Genomic DNA, 15,930 nt, shown 5'->3' on the forward strand with positions numbered 1-15,930 from the left:
AATTAGTATATTAGCTATACTTTTCTCATCTTTCTTGGGACAGAATTTAATAGTATCCATCTTTTTAATTCGCATTAGCATTTACACACGAAAGTCCTCAATTATTAGTTCTCTTATTTCATTCTCTGTCTTTCCCTAAGCTTCAACCTATACCGCTTCCACTAGAACTGTCAAAGTTATTTCCTACTATGATCCTGTTTCTTCTTCTTGCCAGGTTTCTTACCTCACCTATTCTGCGGAGAACCTCCTCACGTCTAATCGGGTTAGCTAATTTTCAACATATTTGTACAGCACCACACCTCAAACGCTTCGATTCTCGTCTTTTAAGACTTATACGACAGATCAAGATTAACGACCGTAGAATTCCGTGCTCCAGTCATATATTTTCGGGAATTTTTTCTCCAAATGATGGCCTATATTTGATACTAGTAGATTCCTTTTCGGCAGGAATTCCTTCCTAGTCAGTGCTAATGAACTTTTTAAGATCGTCTATTTCGTGGCAACCAATATTGATGTTAAGTTCCTCGTTCTCTTTATTTCTGACTCTTCCATTACTTTCGTATTTCTTCGGCTTACTCTATGTCCATATTCTGTAGTCATTAGACTGTACATGCAACATGTCCTCTAATTCTTCCACATTATCACTGAGGACAGCAATGTCATCAGCGAATTTTATCATTGATATCATTTGAACCTGAACTTCAGTCCCGACGTTTAACTTCTACATCTACATTTATACTCCGCAAGCCACCCAACGGTGCGTAGCGGTCGGCACTTTACGTACCACTGTCATTATCTCCCTTTTCTGTTCCAGTCGCGTTTGGTTCGCGGGAAGAATGACTGCCGGAAAGCCTCCATGCGCGCTCGAATCTCTCTGATTTTACATTCGTGATCTCCTCGGGAGGTATAAGTAGGGGGAAGCAATATATTCGATACCTCATCCAGAAACGCACCCTCTCGAAACCTGGCGAGCAAGCTACACCGCGATGCAGAGCGCCTCTCTTTCAGAGTCTGCCGCTTGAGTTTGCTAAACATCTCCGTAACGCTATCACGGTTACCAATTAACCCTGTGACGAAACGCGCCGCTCTTCTTTGGATCTTCTCTATCTCCTCCGTCAACCCGATCTGGTACGGATCCCACACTGATGAATAATACTCAAGTATAGGTCGAACGAGTGTTTTGTAAGCCCCCTGTTTGTTGATGGACTACATTTCCTAAGGACTCTCCCAATGAATCTCAACCTGGTACCCGCCTTACCAACAATTAATTTTATATGATCATTCCACTTCAAATCGTTTCGCACGCATACTCCGAGACATTTTATAGAAGTAACTGCTACGAGCGTTTGTTCCGCTACCGTATAATCATACAATAAAGGATCCCTCTTTCTATGTATTCGCAATACATCACTTTTGTCTATGTTAAGTGTCAGTTGCCACTCCCTGCACCAAGTGCCTATCCGCTGCAGATCTTCCTGCATTTCGCTACAATTTTCTAATGCTGCAACTTCTCTGTATACTACAGCATCATCCGCGAAAAGCCGCATGGTATTTCCGACACTATCTACTAGGTCATTTATATGTATTGTGAAAAGCAATGGTCCCATAACAATCCCCTGTGGCACGCCAGAGGTTACTTTAACGTCTGTAGACGTCTCTCCATTGAATACTCTTCAATCCAGCCACACAGCTGGTCTGATATTCCGTAGGCTCTTAATCTGTTTATCAGGCGACAGTGCGGAACTGTATCGAACGCCTTCCGTAAGTCAAGGAAAAATAGCATCTCCTTGGAACCTGTATCTAATATTTTCTGGGTCTCATGAACAAATAAAGCGAGTTGGGTCTCACACGATCGCTGTTTTCGGAATCCATGTTGATTCCTACAGAGTAGATTCTGGGTTTCCAAAAACGACATGACACGCAAGCAGAAACATGTTCTAAAATTCTACAACAGATCGACGTCAGAGATATAGGTTTATAGTTTTGCGCATCTGCTCGACGACCCTTCTTGAAGATTGGGACTATCTGTGCTCTTTTCCAATCATTTGGAGCCTTCCGTTCCTCTAGAGATTTGCGGTACACGGCAGTTAGAAGGGGGGCAAGTTCTCTCGCGTACTCTGTGTAGAATCGAATTGGTATCCCGTCAGGTCCAGTGGACTTTCCTCTGTTGAGTGATTCCAGTTGCTTTTCTATTCCTTGGACACTTATTTCGATGTCAGCCATTTTTTCGTTTGTGCGAGGATTTAGAGAAGGAACTGCAGTGCGGTCTTCCTCTGTGGAACAGCTTTGAAAAAAGGTGTTTAGTATTTCAGCTTTACGCGTGTCATCCTCTGTTTCAATGCCATCATCATCCCGGAGTGTCTGGATATGCTGTTTCGAGCCACTTACTGATTTAACGTAAGACCAGAACTTCCTAGGATTTTCTGTCAAGTCGGTACATGGAATTTTACCTTCGAATTCACTGAACGCTTCACGCATAGCCCTCCTTACGCTAACTTTGACATCGTTTAGCTTCTGTTTGTCTGAGAGGTTTTGGCTACGTTTACACTTGGAGTGAAGCTCTCTTTGCTTTCGCAGTAATTTCCTAACTTTGTTGTCGAACCACGGTGGGTGCTTCCCGTCCCTCACAGTTTTACTCGGCACGTACCTGTCTAAAATGCATTTCACGTTTCCCTTGAACTTTTTCCATAAACACTCAACATTGTCAGTGTCGGAACAGAAATTTTCGTTTGATCTGTTAGGTAGTCTGAAATCTGCCTTCTATTACTCTAGCTAAACAGATAAACCTTCCTCCCTTTATTATATTCTTATTAACTTCCATATTCTGGGATGCTGCAACGACCTTATGGTCACTGATTCTCTGTTCTGCACTTACAGAGTCGAAAAGTTCGGGTCTGTTTGTTATCAGTAGGTCCAAGATGTTATCTCCACGAGTCGGTTCTCTGTTTAATTGCTCGAGGTAATTTTCGGATAGTGCACTAAACATGCTGAGAAAATTTATGTGAAATGTATTCCAAATTTTCTCTCAATTGTTCTGCCACTGATGCTGCTGAGTCGGGAGGTCGGTAAAAGGAACCAACTATTAACCTAGCTCGGTTGTTGAGTGTAACCTCCACCCATAATGATTCACAGGAACTATCCACTTCTACTTCACTACAGGATAAACTACTACTAACAGCGACAAACACGCCACCACCGGTTGCATGCAATTTATCCTTTCTAAACACCGTCTGCGCCTTTCTAAAAATTTCGGCAGAATTTATCTCTAGCTTCAGCCAGCTTTCTGTACCTACAACGATTTCAGCTTCGGTGCTTTCTATGAGCGCTCGAAGTTCCGGTACTTTACCTATGCAGCTTCGACAGTTTACAATTACAATACCGATTGCTGCTTGGCCCCCGCATGTACTGACTTTGCCCCGCACCCTTTGAGGCTGCTGCCCTTTCTGTACTTGCCCAAGGCCATCTAACCTAAAAAACCGCGCAGTCCACGCCACACAACCTCTGCTACCCGTGTAGCTGCTTGCTGCATCTAGTTGACTCCTGACCTATCCAGCGGAACCCGAAACCCCACCACCCTATGGCGCAAGTCGAGGAATCTGCAGCCCACACGGTCGCAGAACCGTCTCAGCCTCTGATTCAGACCCTCCACTCGGCTCTATACCAAAGGTCCGCAGTCAGTCCTGTCGACGATGTTGCAGATGGTGAGCTCTGCTTTCATCCCGCTAGTGAGACTGGCAGTCTTCAGCAAATCAGATAGCCGCCGGAATCCAGAGAGGATTTCCTCCAATCCATAGCGACACACATCATTGGTGCCGACATGAGCGACCATCTGCACCCTGTACCCTTCACGGCATCCAGAAGGACCCTTTCTACATCTGGAATGACTCCCCCCGGTATGCACACGGAGTGCACATTGGTTTTCTTCTCCTCTCTTGCTGCCCTATCCCTAAGGCCCCATTACGCGCCTGACGTTGGAGCTCCCAACTACCAGTAAGCCAACCCTTTGTGACCGCCCGGATCTTGCAGACTGAGGGGCAACCTCTGGAACAGGTCTAGCAGCCATGTCCGGCCAAAGATCAGTATCAGCCTGAGACAGAGCCTGAAACCGGTTCGTCAGACAAACTGGAGAGGCCTTCCGTTCAGCCCTCCGGAATGCCTTCTGCCCCCTGCCACACCTCGAGACGACCTCCCACTCTACCACAGGTGAGGGATCAGCCTCAATGTGGGCAGTATCCCGGGCAGCCACAGTCGTAGTCCGATCGGGGGCTGCGTGGGACGAGCTGGCCGTCCCCGACAAACCCCCATCCGGACCCCCACAGTGATGCCCATTGGCAACAGCCTCAAGCTATGTGACCGAAGCCAACACTGCCTGAAGCTGGGAGCGAAGGGATGCCAACTCAGCCTGCATCCGAACACAGCAGTTGCAGTCCCTAACCATGCTAAAAACTGTTGTGCAAAGAACGTCTGAACTAATCTACAGAGAGAACAAACAATTCGACACAAAATTTAAACGGTTATTAAAACACAAGATTGCCTAGTAAATGCAGTAATTCTGCTACTTGCGCACTGCTGACACACTGCTCGGCGGCGGAAGGAGACTACGCGATTTTACACTATTCAGGTACTAAAACGCGATGCTGCAACTCTCAAATACTATAATACGCCAGAAATTTATGAATTAAACAATGCAAATACCAAAAACACGCAAAGAAGTTAAGAATTAAACAATGTAACAAATAAGTGAGCTAAGAGTATACGACTTGCTGCTGCAGCTGCTTATCCAACGGCAGCAGGGAGCACACTTCTCTTCATTTCCGTCATAGTTCGTTCTGTTTACAGTCTGAACAGTAATGGAGACAGTCTACATAACTCTTTTTACAACCAGCAACAGAACACTCGGATCTAGGTGTCCCTTCATTATTGTTGCGTTACAGTTCTTGTACCTATTGTATATCACCCGTCCTTACCTGTTGCTTACTCCGATTTTTCTCAGATCTTTGTACATCTTGTACCATTTTGCTTTATCGAAAGCTTCTTCTACAACCATGATTCTTATATCATGTCTTTATTTTTCATAAGTGCGCTTTCCATTACCAGGCATTACGTCAGTACTGCTTGTCTGGTGTCTTTTCCTATTCGATAGCTAAACTGTTCGTCGATCTTCTTTTCCATTTTTCTGTATACCATTCTTGTTAGAAACGTAGATTTATGAGTTGCTAATTAGTATTAGTATTAGTTATGTCATGTTGCGTAGATCATTTTCCTGGTTATTTAATCGATATTATATGGAATAGGCCAGATTACAACATATACAGGGTGAGTCACCTAACATTACCGCTGGATATATTTCGTAAACCACATCAAATACTGACGAATCGATTCCACAGACCGAACATGAGGAGAGGGGCTAGTGTAATTGGTTAATACAAACCATAAAAAAATGCACGTAAGTATGTTTTTTAACACAAACCTACGTTTTTTAAATAGAACCCCGGTAGTTTTGTTAGCACATCTGAACATATAAACAAATACGTAATCAGTGCCGTTTGTTGCATTGTAAAATGTTAATTACATCCGGAGATATTGTAACCTAAAGTTGACGCTTGAGTACCACTCCTCCGCTGTTCGACGTGTGTATCGGAGAGCACCGAATTACGTAGGTATCCAAAGGGAACGGTGATGGACCTTAGGTACAGAAGAGACTGGAACAGCACATTACGTCCACATGCTAACACCTTTTTATTGGTCTTTTTCACTGACGCACATGTACATTACCATGAGGAGTGAGGTACACGTACGCACGTGGTTTCCGTTTTCAATTACGGAGTGGAATAGAGTGTGTCCCGACATGTCGGGCCAATAGATGTTCAATGCGGTGGCTATCATTTGGTGCACACAATTGCAATCTCTGGCGTAATGAATGTCGTACACGCCGCAGTACATCTGGTGTAATGTCGCCGCAGGCTGCCACAATACGTTGTTTCATATCCTCTGGGGTTGTAGGCACATCACGGTACACTTTCTCCTTTAACGTACCCCACCTGCACATTCCGCAATTAACACTAGGCTGACCCCTGACAGGATGTTCGACGGGCGTTTCATAGGACGTGGAGGACGCATAAATTGGCCAGCCCGTTCTCCTGATCTTACACCTCTGGATTTCTTTCTGTTGCTCTTGTGTGCATGTGGCCCCCCTTACATTTTCTGCCAGAAGATCAACTAATCCATCATTCCCCCTCCTATTCGGGTGCAGGCCATGGCTAGTGTAACCCACCTCCCAATTGCATCAACAGGCACAGCACAGATACGAGATTTAGTTTTTGCCAACAGTAACTCCCCTGCCCTCCAGATCTTTGTTAACACGGTTGACAGCAGTATTTACCCAGGGCTGGTCATCGCGCTGCAGAACATTCACAAACCCCACACGAGTGTGAGCTATAGCTGCACCTATAAGATCCAGGTCAAACGTAATACTATTGTCCGAATTGCTAGCCAGGTTGTTTCCTACACCTCTTGCTATAAGAACATGGTCCTCGCCATCGAAATCTTTGCACAAAGCCCCTAGGTTTCCTGTAACCTGGCTAAGCTTAGCACTAGGTTTCACAGTGCTTGTGACCTGGTGCTCGACTCCTAACCAATCCTGTAGCAACTGGTCTACACCTCTCCCTTGACTGCTACTTAACAGCAGTATTCTTTTCTTTCTGCTTGATTCTACTCCCGACCTAGCTAAGCTGATTGTACGATATTTCCCGCACTAATATGTCCATGCTGCCTTCGGTATTGCGTATATGACATCCCTCCCGCTATATTTGACCACAAGTCTTCCAAGCTCTTATAACTTCTGATTCTAATACTGGGTCCCGATGTCTTCCACATCGACCACCATTTCTTCTTCTATCACGTTATCACGTAAGTCCTTCCCGTTTTTAAAGAATTTCAAGATACTCTTTCTATTTACTCGGACTCTACTCATCGGATAACAGTGGATGTCGCATATTAAGCTTAATGTTGAATTTGATTTTACTTCCACCGGACACTGTTTTCAGTTTTGTATGTGAGGGATCACTCTACCCGACAATGATTCGTGTTTTCGGTTCCATTTCTTCGCACTTTTCTTTCAGCCGTATCGCCTTGGCCTCTAAGCATTTCCTGTTTTTTCATACGGAAGTAATTTATATTGTTGTATGCCTGTCTTTCCCTGAACATTTTGTGCTTCCACCTTTCGTCGATAAATTGAACTACTTCTTATGTTACCCAAGGTTTCTTTACAGTTACCTTACTTGCCTTTACATTAGTTTGTCCTACTTCTGTAACTGTCATTTTTAAGGATTCCGCTCACCTTAAAGTGAACTGCCTACTGTGGTGTTCAGTACCGTAGCATCTATAGCCTTGGGCTTCAAACGCGTCATCATTCTTCATTACTCCAGCATCTCTTAAGCTACAGTCTATTCTTCATTGTTACTGAACTGTGAACAGAGTCTATATCTATTTTTGGGACGTCTTACATATCCATATCTAATTTCGATACTTTTGTCTGACTATGAACTAACCCAGTTGGAATCTTCCAGTGCCTGTGGACCTTTTCTACGTATACCTACTCCTCTTGTCAGTCTTGAATGTTTCGAAGTACACTTCCTCCTCTTGTCAGTGTTTTCGCTATTACCATGCGAAATTTGTTATAGAACTCAGTTAATATTCCTCCAGTCTCGTTCCATCTAGCATATACACCATTAACCCTTCCTTCTCCCCCCCCCCCCCCCCCCTACAACTACATTTCGGTCTTCTTTGAGCATTAAATTGTCATCTCCCTTTAGATACTGAATTATCCATTCATACATCCTCATATACTTTCTCTATGTCTTCATCTCCTGCTTGTGACGTCGACATGTACACGTGAACTTCTATTGTTGGTGTCAATTTGCTGCCGATTCTGTTCAAAACGAAATAATCATTGAATTGCTACAACACCTCCCTCCCTGCTGTAATCATAACGAATCCACTTCTGTTATACAGTTTTCTGCTTCTCCTGATATATTCGCCAGCCCAGAAACCAAAAACTTCGTCCCGTTTCACGACACTCCTACTCTTCATGTATTTCGAGCATTTGAGTTTTAAGATTTTTCAGCTCTCTACCACATTTTTTACAGGTCTTGTTACAATGGTTTCTTCTGCATTCGGCATGTGCAGGCCACTTGTCGTTGCGGAACCTTGCCACTTTTAGGGCGGGTTCCCTACCCCAAGGGCAGCAGGCTGCCTTTAGACTATATCTGCTCTTATGACCTCTTCGACAAGGGGAAGCAGAAAGTCTTCGGCAACTTTAGTGCGGCTTTTTCTTCAAATTATCAGCAGTTACCGTGTCCGAACGCAGGTTACAGGACGTTTTGTACCAATGTACGGGTTGTTACTTCAAGAGATCGTTTAAAATGACGAAGAACTTTACTTTTTCATTGACATGGTGCTATATTTATCGCGACAGTCAGAAAGTGTATTCAAAACATCATGCTCACAGCGTAAGATACACTATGTGATCAAAGGAATCCGGACACCTGGCTGAAAATGACTTACAAGTTTGCGGCGCCCTCCATCGGTAACGCTCGAATTCAATATGATGTTGGCCCAACCTTAGTGTTGACAGCTTCCACTCTTGCAGGCACACTTACAATCAGGTGCTGGGAGGTTCCTTTGGGGAAAAAAAATGGTTCAAATGGCTCTGAGCACTATGGGACTCAACATCTTAGGTCATAAGTCCCCTAGAACTTAGAACTACTTAAACCTAACTAACCTAAGGACATCACACACACCCATGCCCGAGGCAGGATTCGAACCTGCGACAGTAGCAGTCCCGCTGTTCCGGACTGCAGCGCCAGAACCGCTAGACCCCCGCGGCCGGCCCTTTGGGAAAGGCAGCCCATTATTCACGATGTGCTGCAATGAGAAGAGACCGGCCAGAGTGGCCGAGCGGTTCTAGGCGCTATAGTCTGGAACCGCGCGACCGCTACGATCGCAGGTTCGAATCCTGCCTCGGGCATGGATGTGAGTGATGTTCTTAGGTTAGTTAGGTTTAAGTAGTTCTAAGTTCTAGGGGACTGATGACCTCAGCCGTTAAATCCCATAGTGCTCAGAGCCATTTTTTTGCAATGAGGAGAGGTATCGATGTCGGTCGGTGAGGCCTGGTGCGAAATCGGCGTTCCCTAAACATCCCAAAGGTGTTCAGAGCTCTGTGCAGGACAGTCCATTACAGCGATGTTATTTTCGTGTAACCACTACGCCACAGGCCGTGGATTATGAATAGGTGCTCGATCGTGCTGAAAGAGGCAATCGCCATTCCCGGATTGTTCTTCAACAGTGGGTAGGAAGACGGTGCTTAAGACATCAATGTAGGCCCGTGCTGTGATAGTGTCACGCAAAACAACAAGGGAAACAAGCCCCTCCATCAAGAACACGACCACACGATAAGACCGCCGCCTCCGAATTTTATTGTTGGCACTACACATGCTGGCAGATGACGTTCACTGGGCATTCGCCATACTCACACCTTGCCACTGGATCGCCACATTGTGTACCTTGATTCGTCCCTCCACACAAAGTTTTCCCACTGTCCAACCGTCCGATGTTTACTCTCCTTACACTAAGCGAGGCGTCGTTTGGTATTTACCGGCGTGATGTGTGGCTAATGAGCAGGCGCTCGACCATGAAATCCAAGATTTCCCACCTCCCGCCTAACTGTTGTAGTACTTGCTGTGTATCGTGATGCAGTTTGGAATTCCTGTGTGATGGTCTCGATATATATCTGTCCATTACACATTGTGACTCTCTTCAACTGTCGGTGGTCTCTGTCAGTCAACAGACGAGGTCAGCCTGTACATTTTTGTGCTGTACGTGTCGCTTCAGCTTTTCACTTCACTATCACATCGGAAACAGTTGACCTAGGGATGTTTAGGAGTGTGGAAATCTCGTTCACAGACGTATGATTCAAGTGACACCCAATCACCTGACAACGTTAGAAGTCCTTTAGTTCGGCGGAGCGCCCCATTCTGCTCTCTCACTATGTCTAATTACTACTGAGGTCGCTGACATGGAGCACCTGGCAGTAGGTGACAGCACAATGCTCCTAATACGAAAAATTTATGTTTTTAGTGGTGTCCGGATACTTTTGATCACATAGTGTAAGTACAATTACTCCCGTGTGAATATAGCAAGAAATAATTGATTGAAGGCGTGTCAGAGGACAAAACCCTTGTGCGACTTAACAATAAACGATTTTATGTAGGAAAAATACTATTTAAGAAATGAGCCACAAGTGGACATGAGAACCCTACCTGATCGTTTCAATGCAACTTTTGAGCAAATAAAATGAATGTAACGGAACTAGCAGAAAAATTGTAAGATTTTTCTCGGAAAGTTCATTAGAAATAAACAGTAAAAGATATAGAACTTTTTTATCTAGAAAAGGTATTTCTGTGATTCATTGGGTGTTATTACGTATTTAAAGCTTTGCACAAAGTACAATTTCACTAGAACGACACGTGGCTAATGTATCTACAGAACTACGTATTACCGGTAGCATGAAAGAAGCAAACCTCAGGAGGAGAGTGATTCTGTCACCTTATTCATTATATTCGTTGAGGAGGCAGTAACAATAATGAGAAAAAGAATGACTGGTTCAAAATTAAGGTATTCATATTCACTGCATCAGATTTACCAATGATATTGCAGTAGTGAAAATCTAACAGAAGGAACTAAATTAAATGATTAAGATATCTAGTCAAAAGATATCGAAACTAAAAATATACACTAAGAACGCAAAATTCGTGCTGATAGGCAAAGGAGGTGGAGCAAAGAGTTATATAAGAGTGGTCAGTGAGCACTCGAGAAAGTAACCTAATTTCACTGTCTCGGTAACACTGAAAAGGAAAGCAATAGATATCTGGAGAAATTCAAGAGAGGAATAGGGTTGGCCGAAAGCGCCTTCCAAAATAAGAACTCTCTGCTGAACAAGCGCACCAGCTTTCACACTACGAAAATAACGGTGAAGATCTGTGTGTGGAATATCCTGACATACGGATGTGAAGCCTGGACGCTTGAAAAGCAGGAGAAGGCTCTCTTCAAAGCATAGAAAGAGTAGTTCTGGAGAAGAATAACAAGAACTAGATGGTCCGACAGAAAAACGAATAAAATAGTTGTACAGGAAACAAATGAGAAGAAAGAAATATTGACAATTATAGGTCAACGAAAGCAAGACTCATTGGACACGTAATTCTACATGTTCTTCATATTTTGTGATGAGGAGGACTGCTGAAGAGAAAAGGCTTAGCGTTTTGTTTGAAGTAAGAAGAAATGAATGTGACTATCACGGTTAATATTTATTATGCTTGGCTATGACTGAAAAATATTAAAACTATCATTCATATTTAACAAAGTAAGAAGAAGGTTACAAAATGACGTTTATGAAAAGTCACTCTGAGTTAAGCCTTAGATAAAACCAATCTACAACAGCAGGACATGTTAGAGGGCGTAGTAATCCACAGGCTGAGACTCTCAAACATACTGACGCAAAGAAAAAAGGAACAGCTTCTCTTCCGCCGGCACGAGAATCGTATAGAGTAAATTTATTGCATATAGTGAGCATTCTGAGGAAAACAGAATTGGATGTCGTATACTTAGAGGCTGGGAGCATGAACTGTACGCAGTGGTTGGAGTTTCCCGCAATATTATCAAAAGGCAAAGTAAGGGTGTTATCGTCAGAATTCACAAGTTGGTTCTGTCTTGTATCTAAAAAAAATTTATTTCATATATTACAACAGAGAATTTGTAGTGGACCCTTCGGCATGAAATTGAAATTAATATTCATTTATCAATTACTGCATTTCTTTCCGCACATTTGGGACCGCGCAACCACTACGGTCGCAGGTTCGAATCCTGCCTCGGGCATGGATGTGTGTGATGTTCTTAGGTTAGTTAGGTTTAAGTAGATTTAAGTCCCATAGTGCTCAGAGCCATTTGAACCATTATTTTCCGCACGTTATACAATGGCATCACGGAAAGTAGTACTGTTCTATTTTGTAGACCATTTTTAGAGTATTTTTCCCTTTTTCTACTTATTGCATAAAATAGCTATATTCTACAAATCACCCCTGTATAGCGCTCCAGTGTGTTACATGGCGCAGTTTCCAGGCTGCTTTGGCAGACGCTTGGTACATAATGCAAAGCGCTGCTACTATACAAAACCGCGTTAGAAACCTCCAGTGAGGGTGCGCTGTCCCTCTCGTCGCAGATAGTACCCGAACTGAATATTCGTTCTGAAACCGACGGGGTGACGATGAGGTGACGAACGTTATGTAGGAAGTGTTCGAACTAAAAGCATATTTGAGTTGATGTAAAAAGTAACAGATGCCAGCACAGATCCCAGACAAATCGTCATCGTTCCATTACAAAATAAGACTCATGCAGAAAATCAATCTGTCGAATTACACTTGCAAATTGCTGACTAGAATAATATAAAGAAGAAATGAGCGTTAGACTGGGGACTTGTTTGTAGCAGAGAAGCAATTTTAACGTAGCGTTTAGTAATGGTAGGCAGTTTGTGGAGTTCCTGATTCATTTCCAAATCTCACTAGCAATTATTCCACTGAAGTTTCTGGAAATCACTTAGTGGAAAATAGTAATTAATTACATGTACTCTTATGCATTCAATATGTACCTCGCTCGATAGTCTGTCCTGGAGATAAAAAGCACACCAGCAGATGAAAGCGTTATTAAATACATGATTCGTATTGCCCTAGCCGCCAGAAGATACGAGATAAACAAACACGCCCACACACGGCGGGAAAAGACCAGCTATAGTGATTCAGTACTTTGAAGAGTATCCGTCACACACAAATATTGCGTATAATACCATGTACAAACATAAAAATCTGTACAGAAAAGCCATTGTGAGGCAAAGACTTTGTGCTACAAGATTAAAGCCAAAGAAACTATTATTGCATATCATCTTTATTAAAATCATTTATCTTTTGTTGAGCGCACAACTTTTGTTTGCGCACTAGAAGAACCTTATTTCTTTTTGTTGGCGCGGGACTGATCGAATGTAAGATTCATGTAAGGAACTTTAAAACAGCATTACAATTCAAATTTATTTAAATAAATTCACTAAAAATTACTTTCTTTATTAGATGAAAGATATCTGTTAGATGCATTTTAAATCGGCTGTGTAAAGAGTGGGGGCCGGGCTGTTTAGTGGTTAAAGCGATTGTGCCCCACTCGCAGACTATCGTTTATCATTATTACTTTTTTCGATGAACAACCGTTTATTATACGAAACTAAATCAGACTGTAGTACTTTCAACATTGCAGCCCAGTCAGCAACCGTGATAATCTAATAGATAAGAAACTATCAGCCTCGATTGCGGTAATGAAACCAACCTTTACCAAAGTTTTTGCCCAAGTAATTAAGCCTTCTTCAGAAGGTAAACCTGATTCTGTAATATATCTGCTAGGGCATGGTCTAGAAATAAAACTAAATGCCCTCGTAGTCATATTATACCATCAGGTTTATCTTCTGAAGAAGGCTCAATTACTTGGCGTGAAACCTAGGTAAAGGTTGGTATCATTACCGCAATCGAGGCTGATAGTTTCATATATATTTAACTCAGATTGTATTTCAATTAGCGTGTCATTACATGATAAATTCAGTAATTACGCGGTCAAATGCTGCTAAGCAATAGAGGGAGCCTATATTGCGCACTGACATGATTGTAGTAACAGTTTTCTTTGGGAGCATCTTTAAATAATCATTTTAAATTAACTTTCGTATATTTGCATTAATTTTCAGTCCAATCACTTTTGAAGTGTACGTACTTTATACGACGACTTATAGATACAATAATGTAACGTAAACCTGTATCCTTTACACTCTCATATTTTAGAGATAAATTCTGAGGATACTGCAAAATATGGGCGATAAGATACCCTTCAATGTGCATCATGGTTAAGCTCAGATGCCACAGAACGCGGGCACAGCAAGAAATATGTAGATCTCCCGGCATACACCGCGCTTACCGTCACTCAATTGAAATCTTCCCGCGAGAAGCGTACGTAATCAGACGCGCAGCTAAACTGAGAGATTGTACAGACAATTAGAAGGTATATAACGCGCCGCCCCAGGACAGCATCATCATTTATATCCTGTCGCAGGTCAGAAGAGCCCAACTGGAAATTCTACTACTTGTATTAGCCATCACTCACTGGGTTGAAAACTAGGCCAGTGTTCATAACAAGTTGAGTGCAATTTAACTTTAAACTGCCTTCAAGTATCATGTTCAGACTAATGTTACACATTGTGTAGTTTCATTTAATAAATTGTAGTAAATTGTTGCTAATGAGTGTTGCCGTAATTTTGCCGTAGTTTCCGTGGACCTACATGGCATTTTGACCAGTCTGTATAGTTGCTGCGTGCAGGCTACTGTTGCTGCGTGCTAGGAAGCCACATCAATAACAGCGACTATCTTTTCTGTTTGTTGATTATCTTTCTGGCAGATTTATCATCGATGGTAAGAATATTTGGTGAGAACATGTATAAGATTTTTATTCCTTTGTTCGATGAAACGTTGGATATGCACTCTCGAAGGTATTTATGTTAGGTCTGTTATTCCTACATTTTTGTCACTAAATTAAATGTAGTTTCAATGTTTTAATAAGATGGTAAGTTTGGCAGGAAGTAGAATGTACACTACTGGCCATTAAAATTGCTACACCACGAAGATGACGTGCAACGGACGCGAAATTTAACCAGCAGGAAGAAGATGCTGTGATGTGTAAATGGTTACCTTTTCAGAGCATTCAAACAAGGTTGGCGCCGGTGGCGACTCCTACAACGTGCTGACACGAGGGAAGTTTCCAACCTATTTCTCATACACAAACAGCAGTTGACAGGCGTTGCCTGGTGAAACGTTGGTTTGATGCCTCGTGTAAGGAGGAGAAATTTTTACCATCACGTCTCCGACTTTGATAAAGGTAGGATTTTAGCCTATCGCGATTATGGTTCATCGTATCGCGACTCTGCTGCTCGCGTTAGTCGAGATCCAATGACTGTTAGCAGAATATGGAATCGGTGGGTTCAGGAGGGTAATACGGAACGCCGTGCTGGATCCCAACGGCCTTGTATCCTTAGCAGTCGAGATAACAGGCATCTTATTCGCATGGCTGTAGCGGATCGTGCAACCATGTCTCGATCCCTGAGTCAACAGATGGGGACGTTTGCAAGACAACAACCATCTGAACGAACAGTTCGACGACGTTTGCAGCAGCATGGACGATCAGCTCAGAGACCATGGCTGCGGTTACCCTTGACGCTGCATCACAGACAGGAGCGCCTGCGATGGTGTACTCGATGACGAACCTGGATGTACGAATGGCGAAACGTCATTTTTTCGGATGAATCCAGGTTCTGTTTACAGCATCGTGATGGTCGCATCCGTGTTTGGCGACATTGCCGTGAACGCACATTGGAAGCGTGTATTCGTCATCGCCATACTGGCGTATCACCCGGCATGATGGTATGGGGTGCCATTGGTTATACGTCTCGGTCACCTTCTGTTCGCAATGACGGCACTTTGAACAGTGGACGTTACATTTCAGGTCTATTACGATCCGTGGCTCTACCCTTCATTCGGTCCCGGCGAAACCCTATACTTCAGCAGGATAATGCACGACTGCATGTTGCAGGTCCTGTACGGGCCTTTCTGGATACAGAAAATGTTCGGCTTCTGCCCTTTCCAGCACGTTCTCCAGATCTCTCAGCAGCTGAAAACGTCTGGTCAATGGTGGCCGAGCAACTGGCACGTCACAATACGCCAGTCACTACTCTTGATGAACTGTGGTATCGTGTTGAAGCTGCACGGGAGCTGTACCTGTACACGCCATCCAATCTCT

This window comes from Schistocerca piceifrons, chromosome 1 (assembly GCF_021461385.2).
Source record: "Schistocerca piceifrons isolate TAMUIC-IGC-003096 chromosome 1, iqSchPice1.1, whole genome shotgun sequence".
Lineage (NCBI taxonomy): Eukaryota > Metazoa > Arthropoda > Insecta > Orthoptera > Acrididae > Schistocerca > Schistocerca piceifrons.